This window comes from Pteropus vampyrus, unplaced genomic scaffold (assembly GCF_000151845.1).
Source record: "Pteropus vampyrus isolate Shadow unplaced genomic scaffold, Pvam_2.0 Scaffold140, whole genome shotgun sequence".
Taxonomy (NCBI): Eukaryota; Metazoa; Chordata; class Mammalia; order Chiroptera; family Pteropodidae; genus Pteropus; species Pteropus vampyrus.
In genome coordinates, this window is record NW_011888921.1 from 2,788,712 (window position 1) to 2,806,843 (window position 18,132).

Here is an 18,132-nt window from a genome sequence, read left to right on the forward strand (position 1 = left end):
TATATTCAAAGCAGGCAGAAGGTGGAGAATAAAGAGAGTAAAAATCAATGAAATTGAAAACAGAAAAATAGAGAAAAATCAATGATACCAAAAGCTCTTTCTTTGAATAGATCAATAAAATGTAAACCTCTAGGAAGACTGATTAAGTAGAATAGCACTGAATAGCCTAGTCTATTTAGAGAAATTGAATTTGTAGTTAAAAGTCTTCCAAAAATGAAATCTCCAGGCTCAGATAATTTCCCTGGTGAATTTTACTAAACATTTAAAGAAGAAATAACACCAGTTCAACACAATCTCTTCCAGAAAATGGGTGATTAAATACTTCCTCACTCACGAGTCCAGCATTAATTACCCTGATACCCAAACCAGATGAAGACAATACAAGAATAAGTTGATACATTGGATTTCATAAAAGTAAACAAACTATGCTAATAAAAACTGCCAGTTACAGGATTAAGTCACAGGAATGTAATGTACAACATATGAGATTACAGTCAATAATATCATAATAACTATATATGGTGACAAATAGTTACTAGCCTTAGTGTGGTAATCTCAACATAAGGTATACAAATGTCTAATCGCTATGTTGTACATCTGAAACTAATATAATATTAAATATCAACTATAACAATTTGTAAAAAAATCCTGTGGTACATTCATCCATACAGTGGAATACCATTCAGCCATAAAAAGGAATGGACTAGTGCTTCACTCAGACTTGGATGAAGTTTAAAGGCAGTATACTGAGTGAAAGAAGCCAGGCTCAAAAGTTCCACACTATACAACTGCATTCATATGACATTCTCAAAAGGTCAAAATTGCAGTGATAAACAATTAAGGGGCTGCCTGAGTTAGGGGAAGGTTTGACTGCACAGACAGCATGAGGGAGTTTTTTGGGAGTTATGGAACTATTCTAAATCCTGAAACTGGTGATAGTAATATAAACCTATACATGTATTAAAATTCACAGAACTACACACCCCAAAAAGGTCAATTTTACTGTACGTTAATGGACTTTTTAAATGTTTTTAAAAGTAAAGACTAATGTGAGAGAGCAATTATGGACTAGAATATAAATTGTTAACATTTTCAACAAAGGTACTTTTTGACTGACTTCAAAGTCTCAGTCTTTCTAATGGTTCTTTGCCATCACCAACACATAGAGGCCACCCAAATTATATCGCCACAAATGACACTGAGAGGACTTATTTGACTTTTCTATCTCTGGTTCCTGTATTTCTATAGCATTGAAAGGTTTGACAGACAACATATATCTACAGCCTGTGTAGATAGAGAAATTAAAAGCAACAGGCACAATTTCACAACTCTGCTAAATACTAAACCAGAGTTGTAGAAAGAGGTCAGTTCCAAGACTCTAGGGATGGTATGGAGCTGGCCAGTTTTTTATTGTTTGGGAGAAGCCAGGCATTACAGTTGGCTCTGAGTTGGGTTACACTTTCACGTGACAGTTGTCCACTCTCTGAGAACATACCTACAATGCAATATTTTATTTTCAAAAATAAAAATGTCCACTCTATGAGAACATACCTACAATGCAATTCTTTATTTTCAAAAATAAAAATGAGTGCATTTTATGCTCCTGAACATTACCATAAAGGGTTTGATAAAGCTTCCACTATCTTCCAAAAGAGCAACAATTAAAGAACGGTACATGTTACACGTCCTCCAATAATCTCAATATATATTTCTGCAATTCTTCTGTAATAACCACACTTATGTCATTTTCATTTGCCGTTGGGATTCTCATCTCCATTTTCTCACCTCCGTTTTCTCACCTCCATTTATTAAGGCAAGATGACATGACTAATTTAAATGGTAAAGAGGCAAACCTAAAGCTCTTACGTGTTTTCTTTCTTTCTATTAGCAATTCTTCAATGCCTATTACAGGTCACTTGAAGGGAAGTTACAAGTGCAGAAAAGTAGAGAGTTTACATTTAGAAGATTAAGCCTTATGCCTATTAAAAACAAAAACCAAAAGAACAGTAAGGTATTAGAGACTCATCTCACAACCAAACTCCCTGAGAGGACTACAGGAGGCTTTGAGATCAACAGCACTGTACCCTCATATCTGGGAAGCTGAATAACCAAGAGAAGAAAGGCATCCTGGATGGAAGTATGTAAGCAGAGAAGGAACTGCTGTATTCTTATCCTTTTCATTTAATTCAAAACAGAAAAACTGTCAACTATATCTTTAATTTAACCCTGGTCTACCTTGGCAAGACTCATGAACTGAAATGACAACCCCTGTCTACCCACCTCCCCAAAAAAGAGCAGGGGAAACTGTGTAAGGTACAGGAAACACATGCAAATAAACAAATCTAAGAATTAAAGGAGAGGAATTAGTTACAATAAATGACCACACATAAATGCTTGTTACAGAGAAATGGAAATAGATTTCATGTATGACAATAGGGAAAAAAGAACAATTGTTCAAAACATTGCTTCTGAAATATTGCTCTGTTCTGTTTAAACAAGATTTTAAAAATATTACATTACAGAGTTTCGACTCCAGAAATTATTTTTTGCACAGACACCAAATGTCATTCTGACCAGTACCTCAAGAAATGTCACTTTCTTTGTACTAATCCCTTCTAAATCAGTACAACTTGCTATAGCAAAATTAATACTGGGGGGTAAAAAAAGCAATTGTTTTATACAGTAAACAGGCTTCCACTGTTTACTTTAGCTATGCCTATTATCTGAATTTCTTAAACTCATCCTAGGTAGTTATCTCAGAGATAAATACAATTCTGTTACATAAGTAGATAATTAATCTGTTCTCCAATGAATATTTTACAATTTAAAGGGGCATTTCACAATTTTATGAAACAATATTACATATTTTAACCTGGAAATATGTTATGACACACTATAAAAACTTATTTGACAACAAGAAAACCACTCATCTACATTAGCATCAGGCATGGGCAGATACTGAGGATCTCTCCTAAATGTAATCCTATTATAAATGCTTTGAACACCCCAATGGCTGAACTTTTGGTTACACTTTTCATACTATTTTTAGCTACTACTTTCTGACATGTAATAAGTTCTCTAATTTAACTCTTACAGTATATTTTGTGAAGGAGATTATCTCCATTTTACATACAATGAAAATAAGTAACTTGTCCAAGGTCATAAAGCCAGTGGTAAGTAGTAACTCTACGCCAGAAAACAGAAAATATTAATCCAAGTCGCTAGATATTAAAAGTATTAAAAAATGAGAAGTGGTAACACTCTTAATGATTGAAATGACTGCAAAATTTTAAGTTGTTATCCGTCTTAGTCACTATATGACCAGGATCCAGCATCGTGCCTTCAAATGAGTGCCCAATAAACAGTTCTGAATGAATGATTTATGTATAACAACCACGGGTAATATTTACTCAGCACATTTTATTTGTCAAGCATGGTTCTAAAGTGTACACACACACACACACACACACACACACACACAGGGAGGAAAAATTAACACTTCAACAATGAAAGACACAGGTTCTCAACAGAGAAACAGTAACTATTAAAAAAAGAAACAAATGAAAAGTACACTGTCTGAAATAAGGTCTAAATAACAGAATGGAAATGCAAAGGAAAGCGTCAGTGAATGTGAAGATACATCAGTAGAAATGATCTCATTTGAAGAACAGAGAAATAAATGATTGCAAGAAAATGAAGAGTCTCAGGGTCCTGTGGACAACGTCCAAAGTTCTATTCATGTCATTTGAATTCCAGAAAAAGAGGAGAAAGAGGTTGGTAAAGAAAAAAAAAATGTTTTAAGAATAAGGCCCCCAAATCTACCAAACTTAGTGAAAGGCAAGACTCTTGAAGACCTAATTACACGCTGTCTACAAGAAATGCACTTTAAATATAAAGACACAGACAGGTTAAAATGAAAGTGTGGAAAAGTTATGCCATGTAAATAGTAATCAAAAAAAGTTGAAATGGCTAGACTAATATGAAATATATTTTAAACTTCTCTTAAGGGCTTGACTAGATTTATTCATGTTCAGTTTTAGTTTTACCTAGCACTGTTGCAGCTTTGAAACAATAAAACTATGTTGCTTCATTCATCTCCCTCATATGACTCATATGTTGATGTCTAAGTAACTGAACATGTACAATAGTTACTAAAGAAATATGGCCTAACGCATAAAAACTTTCCTGTATGAAGTCTTTTCTATAAGGTTTTCAAGTGAATTGATAACTTACAACTTTAAGTTATTAACACTGTACTCTCCATTAGAACAATTAAAGAAACAATTTTCTTGACAGGCCACCTGGGCATACAAAATGGTGTTACAATTATATTTACATTAACCGGATCATGTATCATTTGTAAGCTGTTTCACTGATCCCAAGGAATTTTCAAAGCAGTTAGTTGCTGTGGCTGCTCTCTTTAATGTTTATATTCATTTCTGTTTACTTTAAGCTTCTCAACTACTACTGTGATTAGGGTATTGAGCCTGGCATTGGAATACAAGATGTATTAAGATAGTACACCCCTTTCTGGTGCAAAAAGTAGAGTTGGAGAAACAACAAGATAGCATATGCTAAGTGCCAAAAATGAGGTACAGGCATTTTTAAGGATTAATTTAGTCAAAATAAATTCACTTAAGAAAGCAATAGGAGATAAAGGCAAAGACTTAAAGTTTAAGTCCAAGGTAGGACTTAAAATTGTGTTTTGTAAAAAGCAGAGAATCACTAAGGAAAAGTCTACTTCTCTCCCATTTATCTATTTTGAGTGGTTTCTGAGATGCTTAAATTGGGAGTTTTAAAGATAATGCAGCAGCAGGAAGTGGGAGAAGAAAGTATGGAAAATTAGTCAGGAAAAAAACAGAACACTGGGAAGCAATAAAGAAAACCTGATTAGGACTAAGCTCCCCATGAGCAAAGGCCATAATTCATCCCCAGATCTAATAGACAGATATCAACAAACCCAGACCACAGGATTATGGGTAAGGAGAGTGCCTACTTTATATCAGGCAATGACTAAATACTCTGGCATGCTTTTGCACATCTAATCCTCAATATATCACATCACAATACATTTTAAAAACTAAAGCACCACCAATGCTGAACACCAGAACACTGTATTAAAAAGGTTTGAAAAACCAGTTCTAAACAGAGCTAACTTTAGGATATGAAATATAGAATTAGCTGCTTTTACCATCAGACTTAAGTAAATGTTAAAATTGGTGAGGAAATTGGGACACTGATTAAGTCACATATAAAAAGTGATAATTAGTAGTATATAGGACAAACAGAATTCAAAGTCAGGTCTGACTGACTCCAAAGCCTATATATAAAAAGTGAACTGATTTTTATCTTATTATCGAAATTATGTTAAAAAGACTCCCCTAAAAGTATATCTGAGAACTCCAAGGATAAAAAGGAGAATAAGGAAGATTAGTCTTATCACTAATAGAGATTTGAGTCTTAAGAGGGTTTAAAAAAAAAAATAAAGTTGAGAACATTTGATCACCAATTTTCACTGAAATCTTTGATATAATAACCTTTAATAAAAATAAGTTCATATAATCTTGAAAAGAACATGTCTGCATATGCTGCTATTCTACCTGGAAGTGTTAGAGCCCAAGTCAATGAGCAATTATGTCTATCGTAAGGATGGTGAGGGAGCCCAGAGTGAGGTACTGGAACTCAAACAAAATTGTGAGATCCTCAGCATGAGGTATGAGAAGTCTGAAGTGAGGCATGCATTCTGGCACGAGCAGAGTGAAAATGTTATGCAACACGGGAGGCAGCAGCAGTGGCAATGGAAAACAGCTACACACAGAGGATTGATCATATAAGTAAACACACTAATGAGAATGGGAGCCGGGTTTCTCCTTGTAAGAGAAGAGAGTTATAAATTTGGAAAGGGAGAAAACTTTAAACACTGTAGATTGACACTCGTATCAATTCATGGTTTTCTACATACATATATAAATACAGCTCCCAAATCCTGGTTTCTAAATACCTACTCTACAAAAACAAAAACAAAACAAAACAAAATTATTCCCTGGAGAAATGGTTGATTCTAGGCTGTGGCAGGAAAAGTACAGGTGAGCCTGGAACATTTTCTTGTTTCAAGAAGTAAAGAAGTGCTCAAAGCATGTCAAAAGAACAAAGAAACTAGCTTGAAAGGGCTTTCACTGGCCAAAGCTGGGACAATTTGAGAATAAACAACAAATCTGATAAGGAATGGATTATTTATACAGTCTCAAAATGCTTCCCCACACTTATTAATTACTAAGAGGGGGAAAAAACTTTATAGTAAATAAGGTGGGGAGACTTCACCTTAATCAAGTGATCAAATTGCATTTCATCAGTAATGGGACAAAGAGAAATTGTATGCCATCTGATAGGATGCAATGAGAACACAGCATTATTACTGGGATGCTCCTGCCAAAAAATGCACAATATGAATCCAACCATAAGGAAAATATCAGACAAATCCAAATTGAGAGACATTTTACAACAAAGCTGACCTGTAATGTTTTAAAGTTGTCAATGTCATGAAAATCAAGAAAAGACTGAGGGGTTGGGGTTGTTCTAGGTTGGAGTGTAAAAAGACATTACAATTAAAGCAACACAGAATACTGAACTGTCTTCCAAAGGAAATTACTGTGGAAACTGGCAATACCTGAATGAAGCCTAGGGTTAAGTGGTAGTAATATAGCAATAATTTCCTTATTTTGATATAGCGTATGTAACATAAAGTCCCTGTTCAAATGCATCTGCAGCTTACTTTCAAATGGTTGGTAGGGGAGAGTTCTTTGTACTTGGGACTTAAGCAGGATAATAATAAACTTGAACAATTACAACAATATACTGTAATAAAAGTTATGTAAATGTGGTCTCTCAGCAAACTAGCACGAATTTCTTTTTTTTCTTCACAATTCACGGCTACAAGATTCATTTGTACTGTATTCCTTAGCAACCTTAGAATAAAATTTTTTTTCTTTCCTTACTGTCAGCTTACTCTCAAATGGTTCAGGGAAAAAAAGTTCTTTATATTATACTTAGAACTTTCCTGAAAGTTTAAGATTGTTAAAAAAAAAAAAGAAAAAAGAAAAAGACTACCTACAATATTCACTTACAGCACCTAAAATGAGCATATCAGCAAAATAGTACTCTCAAATGAAGAATATGTGTTTCTACCTCTTGTAGTCACTCCTTATCCTCCGGGAATATGTTCCAAGTCCCCAGTGGATGCCTGAGACCATGAATAGTACGGAATCCTATGTATACTTTGTTTTTTCTATAATAAAGTTTAATTTAAAAATTAGGCACAGAAGACTAACAATAACAATTAATAAAATTGAACAATTACAACAATATACTGTAATAAAAGTTATGTAAATGTGGTCTCTCTCAACAAACTAGCACGAATTTTTTTCTTCACAATTCACGGCTAGAAGATTCATTCTTACCATATATCTTAGCAACCTTAGTATAAAATTTTTTTTTCTTTCCTTACTATCAAGAACTTTCAACATTTTCACTTAAATGAGGCACTTTATAGCTTCTCTTTGGCATATCCCAATTGCCATCACTATTCTTGCACTTTGAGGCCTTTAGTAAAATAAGGGTTACTTGAACACAAGCACTGCCATACTGAGACTATCTGAAAATCAAGACAGCTACTAAGTAACTAATGTGAGGGAAGCATCTACAATGTGAATATGCTGAGATGATTAACGTCCTAGGTGGGATGGAGAGGGATGACGTGAGATTTAAAACTTATGAATTGTTTACTTCTGGAATTTTCCACTTAATATTTTTTGACCGCAGTTGATCATAGGTAACTGAAACCACAGAAAGCAAAATCGCAGATAAGGGAGTACTACTGTATAAGAAAGGACTCCTTTATTATTTATGGGATTCTTAATGACCTTTGATCTATAGTTGCACTGTCCAATACAGTAACCACTATTCTGTTCCTTGGTCACACTGGCCATATTTCAAGTGCTCAACAGCCAGCTACCTGTCTCTGTCACCTACTGTATTAGGAAGTACAGATACAGATCACTTCCATCATCACAATAAGGTCTACTACTACTACTATACAACACTGATTTGGAGTTTGGGAGGCCAACTGATATGATGAATAACTAAATGCCAAAGAATCAGAAGGACTTGGGTAAAGATTCTTAGGAAGTCATTTAAGTTCTCCAGAGCTTTGGACTCCTTTCTGTAAGAAGGACTGATATACCCAAAACTGAAAGGCTGATGAAAAGATCAAATTAAAATGTATGTAAAATGTCTAGAACAGAGTGGTTGGCACACAGTAAATATTTGATAAACATGAGGTCTCTACCGTAAATGGGTGGATAATTTCTTAATCTTCTCATCTCAGTACTTTTAGATCTAGTTAAGCAATTATAAGAGCATCAGTCTGAAAAAAAAAAAAAAAAAAAAGAAGCTTATTATCCTGCTTATTCAAAAGGCGATTGAGCTCCATGTTGTTTAACTCTCATTAACACTTGGCACTATTGACTACTCTCCCCTTGAAATGCAGGCATACCTCGGAGATATTGTGGGTTCAGTTCCGACCATAGCAATAAAGCGAGTCGTAATCTTTTTGCTGGTGGAGGGTCTTTCCTTCAATTTGTAAAAAAACATAACTGTGAAGCTCAATAAAGTGAACCACAATAAAACGAGGTAGGTATATCTATACTCTCTTCCTCTGGTTTCTATAATACCACACTCATCTCCTACTTCTCTGACCACTGCAGTATTCTTTGAGAGCTGATATTCCTCCAGAAAATTTTTTTTTATGTTAGAGGCCACATGATTCCACTCTAGCATCTTTTTTTTCCCCCAAGTTATATTCCCTTCCTTAGGCAATTCCATCTATAGTTTCAACTACATATATGACTCTAGTTTTCTATCTCCATACCATACTTCCCCTAAATTTTAGAATCACATCTCTAATTGCCTACAGAAATTTTCACCTGAAAGTTCCAAAGGTACTTTAAACCTATTATCAGAATCAAAAGAACCATGGTCCTTATTTGGTACCATCATCAATCCAGCTGTTTAACTCAGAAGTCATCTTTGAAACTTTTCTCTCCTTTACCTTCAATCCATCATCTCAGGCCTACTAGTAGCAAATCCCATTCACTACTGTCAATCTCCACATCATTTGTGATCCTAATTCAAGCTGTTCTCATCTCTTCTGTATTACTACTGCAAAGCCTTAATTAATTTTCCCACATCCACCCTTACTGCCTCTCCTTTTCAATACACATCATCACAATACTAGTTCTGCCTTCTGGAACTATCAAAATTATGCTTGATTTGGCTTCTAAATGACATTTTAAACAGTAAGATATATACCACTCTACTCTTAGCTAAGCATTCTTAGTTCTTTTTGTCTTCTGATAAATCTGTTTCAAGGTCACACTCTGCCATACTCTCCTTTAAAACCGTGGACCCATAAACTAAACATAATGCATGGATATAAGTAATTTAGCAGTTTACGCAAAAGACTGAGACTTGCACAGTCAAAAGTTTCAAACCACAATTACTATTTTTAATGTTTTAAAAATGTTTCCAGTTGAAAGCATGTTAATTCATTAAGTATGTATTAAGCACCTACTATGTATCAGGCAAGCATTATTCATGTGTTTGGGGACAAAACAGTAACTCCAATTGACAAACCCTGTTCTGAGAACTTGCATTAAAGTGAAGAAAACAATACAATAAACGTAAGTTAGCAAATTATACAGTGTGTTGGAAAGTGATAAATGCTATGGGAAAATATCTGGCTTAAAAAGTGTTAGGAAATGTGGAAGGAGGGCCTGCTGTTTTATACAGAGCAATCAGAGAAAACCTCAGTAGCAAAGAAGTGTGGCTGGAGGAAGACTGAAGTAAGGAAATCAGAGAAAAAGAAGAGGCTCAAAATACTCAGAGCCTGACAGACCACAGTAAAGACTATGAATTTTACTATGACTGAGAAGGGTAGCCATTTGAGAAGTGACTTGATCTGACATATTTGAACAGGAGCACTCTGGCTATTGAGCGGTATAGACTACAGGTGAACAAAGTTCACAGTGAGACTTTTCAGGAAGCTATTTTGCAAGTGTGAGAGGATGGTGGTGTTTTCACATTTTATATCGAACTTTTATGTGTATAAGTACTAGGAATTAACAAAGTCACAAATTCAAAAGAAGACTACACGGACGATGCAAAGATAAGTCTTGAAATAGCAACAGAATAATACTGAGTATTTTTACTCCGGGCTCTACTCAGTGCTATTAACAGTTATCACCATTCAGATGCAAGATAAGGTGCAAGGCTATTAATTTATTCTTTGGGATAGAGAACATAATTAAGAATTTAGGTTTTAAGCATCTTTATTTCATTGGGCAAGGTAAGAAAATATTCAATTTACATCACTAAAGGACAAGGGCAGAGGATGGCAGAGCTTGCTAAAAGAAAGTTAATGAATTATTCTAGAGCTGACTTTTTATTACTTTACGCCTTCCACTCTCTTTACTTAGGTTTTACAATTATCTCACTGATGTACCTAAAAAGTTCAGTATTAAGTTGATGAGTAGTAAAATATTATACTCTTATTTATTACTAAAAGATGCTATTGATGAATCAACGTGTTAGACACGGATTCGTCCTATTTCTGCTAATTAACAGAACAGCTTTTCAAAAAAAAAAAATTGCCTAAGTATTGGTTAGGGCCCAGGATGATGGGGAAGTGAGTGACCCCTAGAGTTTCAGTCTTAACCCATGAACCCCATTACCACCACCGAAAGACATACAAAAACTCCCCTTAAAATTTTCTCCCTGACACGTTCCAGGCAGCATATTTAGAAATAATTTTTTATTTTCTTCCACAGTTTTCTCCCTCCTTGACATACTGAAGAATATCTTTATAGCATGAGTACACTTAGAGTAAGCAAATACCCAAATTTTATCCACCAAAATGTCAAAATGTACTCAAATGCTCAGGAAAAAAGGTCACTATCTGAATATAAAACTGAATGATTATTAAGTACCAAAAAATATTGTAGTGAAAAAGTGCAGCAACAATAAGAATTGCTAATTTAAAAAAAAAATTATACTGCATAAACACAATATAAAGTACATTCAGATTATCTTTGATATGATAGGATAAAACAAAAAATTCCAACGATTTCAAAATTTCATTTCTTCTGCCCAATAAATTGAAACTTCAACAACAAAAACAAAAGTCCCACAAACTTTTTACTGTATCTCTTAACCAAGAGTAAAAAAGTGAGATGATGAAGCTAACTGCCAAAGAAACAGGAAAGAGAAAGCAGTGGTCTGGAAAGAGACTTGATTGCATATTGCAATTTTAATACAATTACTAGTAAAATACAAAAATCACCAATTATTTAAGAATGTTTTGCCTTTAATATTCTGCTGAGCCAAGCAATCATATGCATGAATTAACTTTTCTTTTAAAACAAGAAAAATACATTTTTATAATGCTTTTCCCCATATTCAGTGAAAAGGCCCAAACTGGGAAAATTTAACATCAGCATTATATGCTAGCCAAAGCATTCTATTAAAAACTTTTTGATCAATTTTGCTTAAATATTTCAATTCACTGGTAATAGCATAAAGATGTTAGTTAAAATGTAACCCAAAAGGAATGAAAAATGCTCAACTCGTAAACATTGTATGTAATACGGTACAAAAATATATGGCAATGTTTTAAAACTCAACATTTGAATTTGTGAATGTTTTAATCAACTATTCTAAATTAAGTGTTTAGTTTAAAAACAAATTTTCAAAATGTGTGTAGGTGGCCAGCAATCTGAAAGTCTATAAATGGTTCAAAATTCCTAGATCTGAGGAGGGGCAACTGATTTAGCAAAGTTTAGAACTCCTGGCCCTTTTGTTGTCAGGCCAGGAAACGGGTTTAAAAATTGGGGGTGGGAGAAGTTTGAAATTCAGGGCATCGGGTAAAGGCTGATGCTTAGAAGCAAGCGCCGGCTCTTTCCTATTCGCGCACTTTGGGAGGTCACGACGTAGTAAAGTTTGGTTTCACAAGCGGGCTTGGACGCAATTGACAAAAGCAAAGTATCCCAAGTAAAGCGGACAGAGGAGTCGGGGAGCTCCCGGAGGCCAAGCCGGACACGTTTCCATTGCAGGGAGGGGGTGTATGTGTGGGGAGTCTGTCGTGGAGCCTCCTTCCACAACACCTCCACCTCCGACCTCGCACTCGGGCGGGGACAAGCTTGGCCGGCTGAGGCGGCGGGAGGCGGGTAGGCCACAAGGAGGAAATGGGACAGGGTGCCGACAGCGAGGCGGCGGCGGCTGGAGCGGGGCCTCCCTCGCCGGGTAGCGACAGAGAAGGGGGACCCTCCCCGCCGCAGCTTCCCCCGCCTCGAGAGACAGTTCCAACTTTCCTCCAAGCGCAGGACGCCGCCTGGGCCGCGCGAGATTCGGAAACTTTGTCCTCCCTCCCGTCGCCCCGGGCCCGCTGCTCCGCTCGGCGCCGGCCTGTAACCCCCACCTCGCCGCGACAGCTGCGCGAGCCCATCCACCCCTGAGGTCGGCCCGTGTTTACCTCAGGCCGAGGTCGAGGCGCTTGCTCCGGCGGCGGCGGCCCCACTGCAGGTTCCTATGTCCCCGTCACGCCGCCGCCAAGTTCCCAGCAAGGACTCCTTCAGCCGCTTTGAGGTGTTCCGGGGGCCGCTGGGGGGCCGGCTCTGCCGGCCGAGTCGGAAGGCGGCGGTAGAGAAGGGAGCGGACCCGGGCTGCGCGGCTCCGCGCGGCTTGCGCCACTGCTGCTCCCCCTCCCCCCGCCTTGTCTGGCCTCTTCCCTCCCCTCCCCTCCCCTCTCCCCCTCCCTTCCTCTGCTCCGCTCTGCCCTGCCGCGCCGCCACTGTTGACACGCTACGGTGACGACGGCGGCAGCGGCGGAACCCGCCGCACTCTCCCTACTCTCTTGCTCTCGCCCTGCGTGCACAGTTGCGGCGCTCAACGAGACCGCAGAGGGGCGCTAGCAAACCACCGTTTGCGACAGAGGAACGTGGCGGGCGGGGTCACGTCTCGCGGCCTGTGAGCGGGAGGAAAAAAGGCAGCGAGTAGCGCGGGCTTCTGGGAAACATTCTCATCGCCCCGCCCTCCTCCCACGCTACAGGCTGTGCACATGCGCCTTGCATGGAGCGCTGCTGGAGCAGGCGCTTCCTTGGTGGTGGTTGCGATGAGTTGCTGAAGACAATGCAGGAGGCTCTTAGGGACATGTATGTGAGGGGCTTTGCGCGGCATTTGCTAGCCTATCTTTATGGTAATTTGATATTGAAGAGTGTAATATGTTGTTTGGCGGTGGATTGAGTTTTCACCCAGCAGCATTGCCCACCAGAAGTACATCCTGCGGGGAGGTTGAAGTGGCCGTAATTTATAAGCCCACCTCTTTATTTCCCTCCTGGTGGGCATTTTAAAAATTCAAGAGTAGAGGTTAGATAGTGACATATGATTATTCATTCAATAATTTGTTGGCGCCTGCTATATGGAACGTACCCTTGTCTATTCCTTCCCTGTCGGTTTGTCATATCTTTTGTTTTACCTCAGAAATACCTCTACAGACTTTTTCAAAGTCACTGACTCTTTAACCTAGTGTTTCTTCTGGACAGTTCGTTTCTTCAAGTTCCTGACTGCTCTTCCTGCCCTCGATGTCCATCCACCCCTTCTACGGGATGGTCCTTTCAGTCCCCCAGCCCACGCCATTGTCCAGCTAACAGCTCCCGCGGGATGAAGTCAGCCCTGGCCGCCCTGCCGACTTGGCCTACCCAGGTCTCAATCACAGCCAGCCTTGCCTCTCGCACCTTTTCTTGTAATCTGTCTCCTTCCTCCCTTTCTGTGCGCGCTGCTCTCTCTTAGTCATGCTGACCCCTGCCCAGGATTACATTTCTTCCCACTTTTCTCGACACCCCCACCGACTGGCCACCTTTTCTGCCGCACTCTCCAAGACGGTAGGCCGGTTACCGTGTCCTCTGCTCCGCACTCTGTGAGGTCGCTTGTCTGGCACCCTCATCCTGTGCATGTGTGTGGTCTGCTCGGTGTCTGTTTCACACTGTGAGCACTGGGGAAATGTCTTATAATTTTCATAACAACAGCTCCTGGAACGGTGCCTGTCACTCAGTAAGGACTTGGTAAATTATTGCTGAAGGAATATGTGAATGACAACCTTGTCTCTTTGTGTTTCAAAGTCTTTGGAGTTTTACAATGTGTAGTTTTTGATAAGAAGTTTGGGAATTAAATAGGCTTTGCTGCGTTTTGGATTTTTGAAGGAGCAATGATCTAGAGGAGTTAAAATGCTTTCTTCTAATGGAAGAAAAATTTTTGTGAAGGGCCTTTCCCTGTCACTCTCAGAGCGAACAGTACACTATAAAGAATGTTTTCAAGAATGATTAAGACAATTGCTGAAAACTGTTCAAAGAATCATGTGATATAACCAGATCAAAAACACTGTTAGGAGCTATCCAATGCAATAAGGGTGTACCTTTGTTATGGATATATGCTCTAAGAGTGTCACTCTGGACAGAGACTTCTGTTGCAATTTTCTGTTCTGTGTGTATTTTATGTAAAAATCTGTTTAAGGGAAAATGTTCTCAAAATTTAAAGGTCAAATGATAACAATTGTCAAATAGAAAACTATAAATTTTAAATAGACAATAACAGTATACTGTTTCAGCAAAACTAAATATGAATTTTTTGGTATATTTATTCACTGGCAGATCATAAAGTTTTAACTTTTTTACAGTTGGCCTCCTAGGTATTGCGTGAGCATGTTGTAAGAGAAAAATACTCTTAATGCTAATATGCCAGTGGTTTTTACCTTTATGTGCAAATAGAAAAGAGGATTGTGGTTTGTAATAGCCCATCTCTTTCTTGCCTCCCCAGGGAGAAGACTATGTATATTTCTGTACATGCAGCAACCTCTTAATTATATTTGCATGATGAAGATTTATTATCCTCTATGTTGTTTCAATATTTTTTATTTATAATGGATACAGAGTTTTAAATAAAAGATGAATAAAATGCAGGAGTAAAGATTGATATACCAACTATCACCATCAACATTTTAGATTTGATTATAACTATAAAAAAGCACAAATGATATGCATCATAAACAACATTCAACTGAATGCCCAATTGGCATGTTGCACTTTACCTGACACTTAAAATATCAAACCTGTCACAGAGCAACAGAAATCTATAGTAGCATCTTTAAAAATGAACGATAATCAGTGTATTGGTTTTGACAGAGTTTTATCAAAGATAATTACTGTTATTAATTTAACTATTATGAATTGAATACAAAATAAAATTCAAATTAAGGTGGGAATCAGAGTATAAAGACACTGGATTAAGTGGGAAACATAGTTCTTTTCTTTTAAGACCTTTGCAGTTTTAAACAAATCACTTAAATTTTCTGCTCCTTGGTTTCCATATCTATTACAATGGAAGTTTTATCTCTGTGGCATTTTTATAGAAGAAGTGCATGAATTCAGAGGGTGTATGGTTTAAGACTCTTAAAAGCAAAACGTAACCAAAAATAAAATAGTTTTGTAAGGAATGAAAAATGCATGCTATTAGTAAAGGTTAATTTACAGGAATTAAATTAAAATAGCGAATAGTTTATTTCTGTTTTCACAAGTGTGAAGAATAATCAGGATGATATTGATTGTTATCCAGTTGTTCTCTCTGTGGAATTAAATTTATTTCAGCAACAATCAATTTGGTATCTACTCTCTGGGAGGTGCTGGGAAGTGGTTATAGTGTCTCATAGTCAGTTTAGTGGGTATAGATAAAAGAAGTACAAAAACAGACTTGAGAAGAATATAAATGCCATAAAAGGAGTAAAAACAAAGTTGCTGGGTGGGAGCAGGAGGTGTCAAATGAGGGAGAGACTATAAAAAGGACCAAGGACAATTTCATAAAAGACCAAATCTAAACAAAGTACAGTTGGCCCTTGAACAACACATTTGAATTGCACAGGTCCACTTCTACACAGATTTTTTTCATTTATATATACAATACTGTAAATGTGTTTTCCTTATGATTTTCTTAGTAACATTTTCTTTTCTCTAGCTTTATTATAAGAATATAATATATAATTATATGTTATATAATATGTATACATCACAGTGAAGCTGTGATGGCTTCACTGTTCACAGGGAAATACAAATAAACAAATGGAGTAGTTTATAAAATTTAGTTTTTTGGTGTTGCAAATGCATTTCTTTTAGGAAATCATAGTGATGAGAGATGGGAGAATTGTAAAAGTGAATACTATCATTTGTCAAGATTGAAAAGCTAGCAGCCCTATGTCAGTCCCTAAATCGTTTTCCTTATGATTTTCTTAATAACATTTTATTTTCTCTAACTTTATTATAAGAATATAATATATAATACATATAACATACAAAATAAGTTTTAATTGGCTGTTTATGTTATAGGTAAGGCTTCTGGTCAACAGTAGACTAATATGGTTAAGTTTAGAAGGAGTCAAAAGTTATGCACAGATTTTTGACTCTGGGTGAGGGGGGTGGTTGGTGCCACTAACCCTGGCAACGTTCAGTAGTCACCTGTATAGGTAGATATTATTCCAAACTCGAAGACTCCAGTCTCTCTTAGATTGGTCTCCCATGCCCCATAGCACCTCTTTTACATTTTTACCACTCCCCTCAAGTCTCAGTCTCACAGTCACTCCTGCTGAACCCTTCAACCCTGAATCCAGCAAAAGATCTTACCACAGTCTTTATAGAAATACCTTCCTCAACTTCTTTATACCTACAAAGTCTGTCCATAATGATCTATCCATACATGTTTTCCTTTATCATAGAGGAAAAACTAACTCTTCTGTCATTTAATGCTTAGCTTTCTACTTGTGCTGCACATCTGTTTCTTCCAGACTTTGGGATTTATAGACCATTAATATTTCTAACGGTTTAGGGACTGACATAGGGCTGCTAGCTTTTCAATCTTGACAAATGATAGTATTCACTTTTACAGTCCTCCCATCTCTTATCACCATGATTTCCTAAAAGAAATGCATTTGCAACACCAAAAAACTAAATTTTATAAACTACTCCATTTGTTTATTTGTATTTCCCTGTGAACAGTGAAGCCATCACAGCCCTAATACATTTGGGACTCTGCTCTGAAACAGATCCCCCCTATCTCCTCAGGGCCCGCTCCATGGGTTATTCTGTCTTCAATATTTTCAGTCTTTTCTTTACTGGAGATTAATTCATCTCTCTTCTCTCCAAATCTAAAAATAGTTTACATTTCAAGACTGCTTCCTCATTTCACTTTCTATTCACTTTTCAAAAAGATAATAAGCATTCATTTTAACCATTCAAGCAACACAAGAGTATATAAAATATATTCAGAGGTATATAAAGAAAACTAAAGTTTTCTGCTCCCTGTCTGAATCCTAGATAAAACCAATGCCAAAGATGGATGTTTCTCTCCATACTTTTTCCAGTTATTAAAGGAACACATAGAGATTTTGATTTTCACAAATAATGAATTGTACTACATATATTTTTCTGCGACTTTCTTTTTCTTACTCAACAGTTTGTCATGGATACTCTTACCAAGCTCCTCCTTTTAACTAGCTGCACAATATTATATAGTATTACTGTGCCTAATTTTTAAGCCATTCCTTTATTGATTAACAATTCAGATTTGTTCAGATTTTGTGACATTATAAACGATGCTGGAATAAGTATTCTTCTACATGTACCTTTTTTAAATTGTACAATTATTTCCCCTATAGTGAGGTTTCTGAGGTAAAAGATATGTACATTTCTTATTTTAATAGATACTGCCTGTAGAAGATATATATTGGTTTGTTTTGCCACCCAGCATCCATGCCTTCTTTTTCTGTGTAACAGCACCTTGTATTTCTTTAGATGAATTAATCCCCCTTCTCTATTAATCTTTGGGGTTACAAATAGTATTGACTCCTCCACTGGCTCTGTAATTACTCAAAAAGAGTATAATATCCCACTAGTTATAATATCCTGTAGTTCAAGGATGGGCACGTGTCTCAATTCAAGCCAACAAGAATTAGGTCAAAAACTTTTCTTCTTTGCTGGACTT

At 37.0% G+C, this 18,132-nt stretch overlaps 1 protein-coding gene across 5 annotated transcripts in view; it reads right to left on the reverse strand.

Annotated features, from left to right (window-relative positions):
• The window catches only part of SCAF11 (SR-related CTD associated factor 11), a 65,727-nt gene extending 52,926 nt beyond the window's left edge, over nt 1–12,801 (reverse strand). For 3 of the 5 annotated variants that reach the window (XM_011368184.2, XM_011368182.2, XM_011368181.2), the window contains exon 1: nt 12,584–12,799. The gene's annotated coding sequence lies outside the window, so the exon portion shown is untranslated. Of the gene's footprint in view, nt 1–12,583 lie in introns of all 5 variants that reach the window. The other 2 variants (XM_023535445.1, XM_011368185.2) reach the window with 2 other exon arrangements.
• Between the last annotated feature and the right edge of the window lie 5,331 nt (nt 12,802–18,132).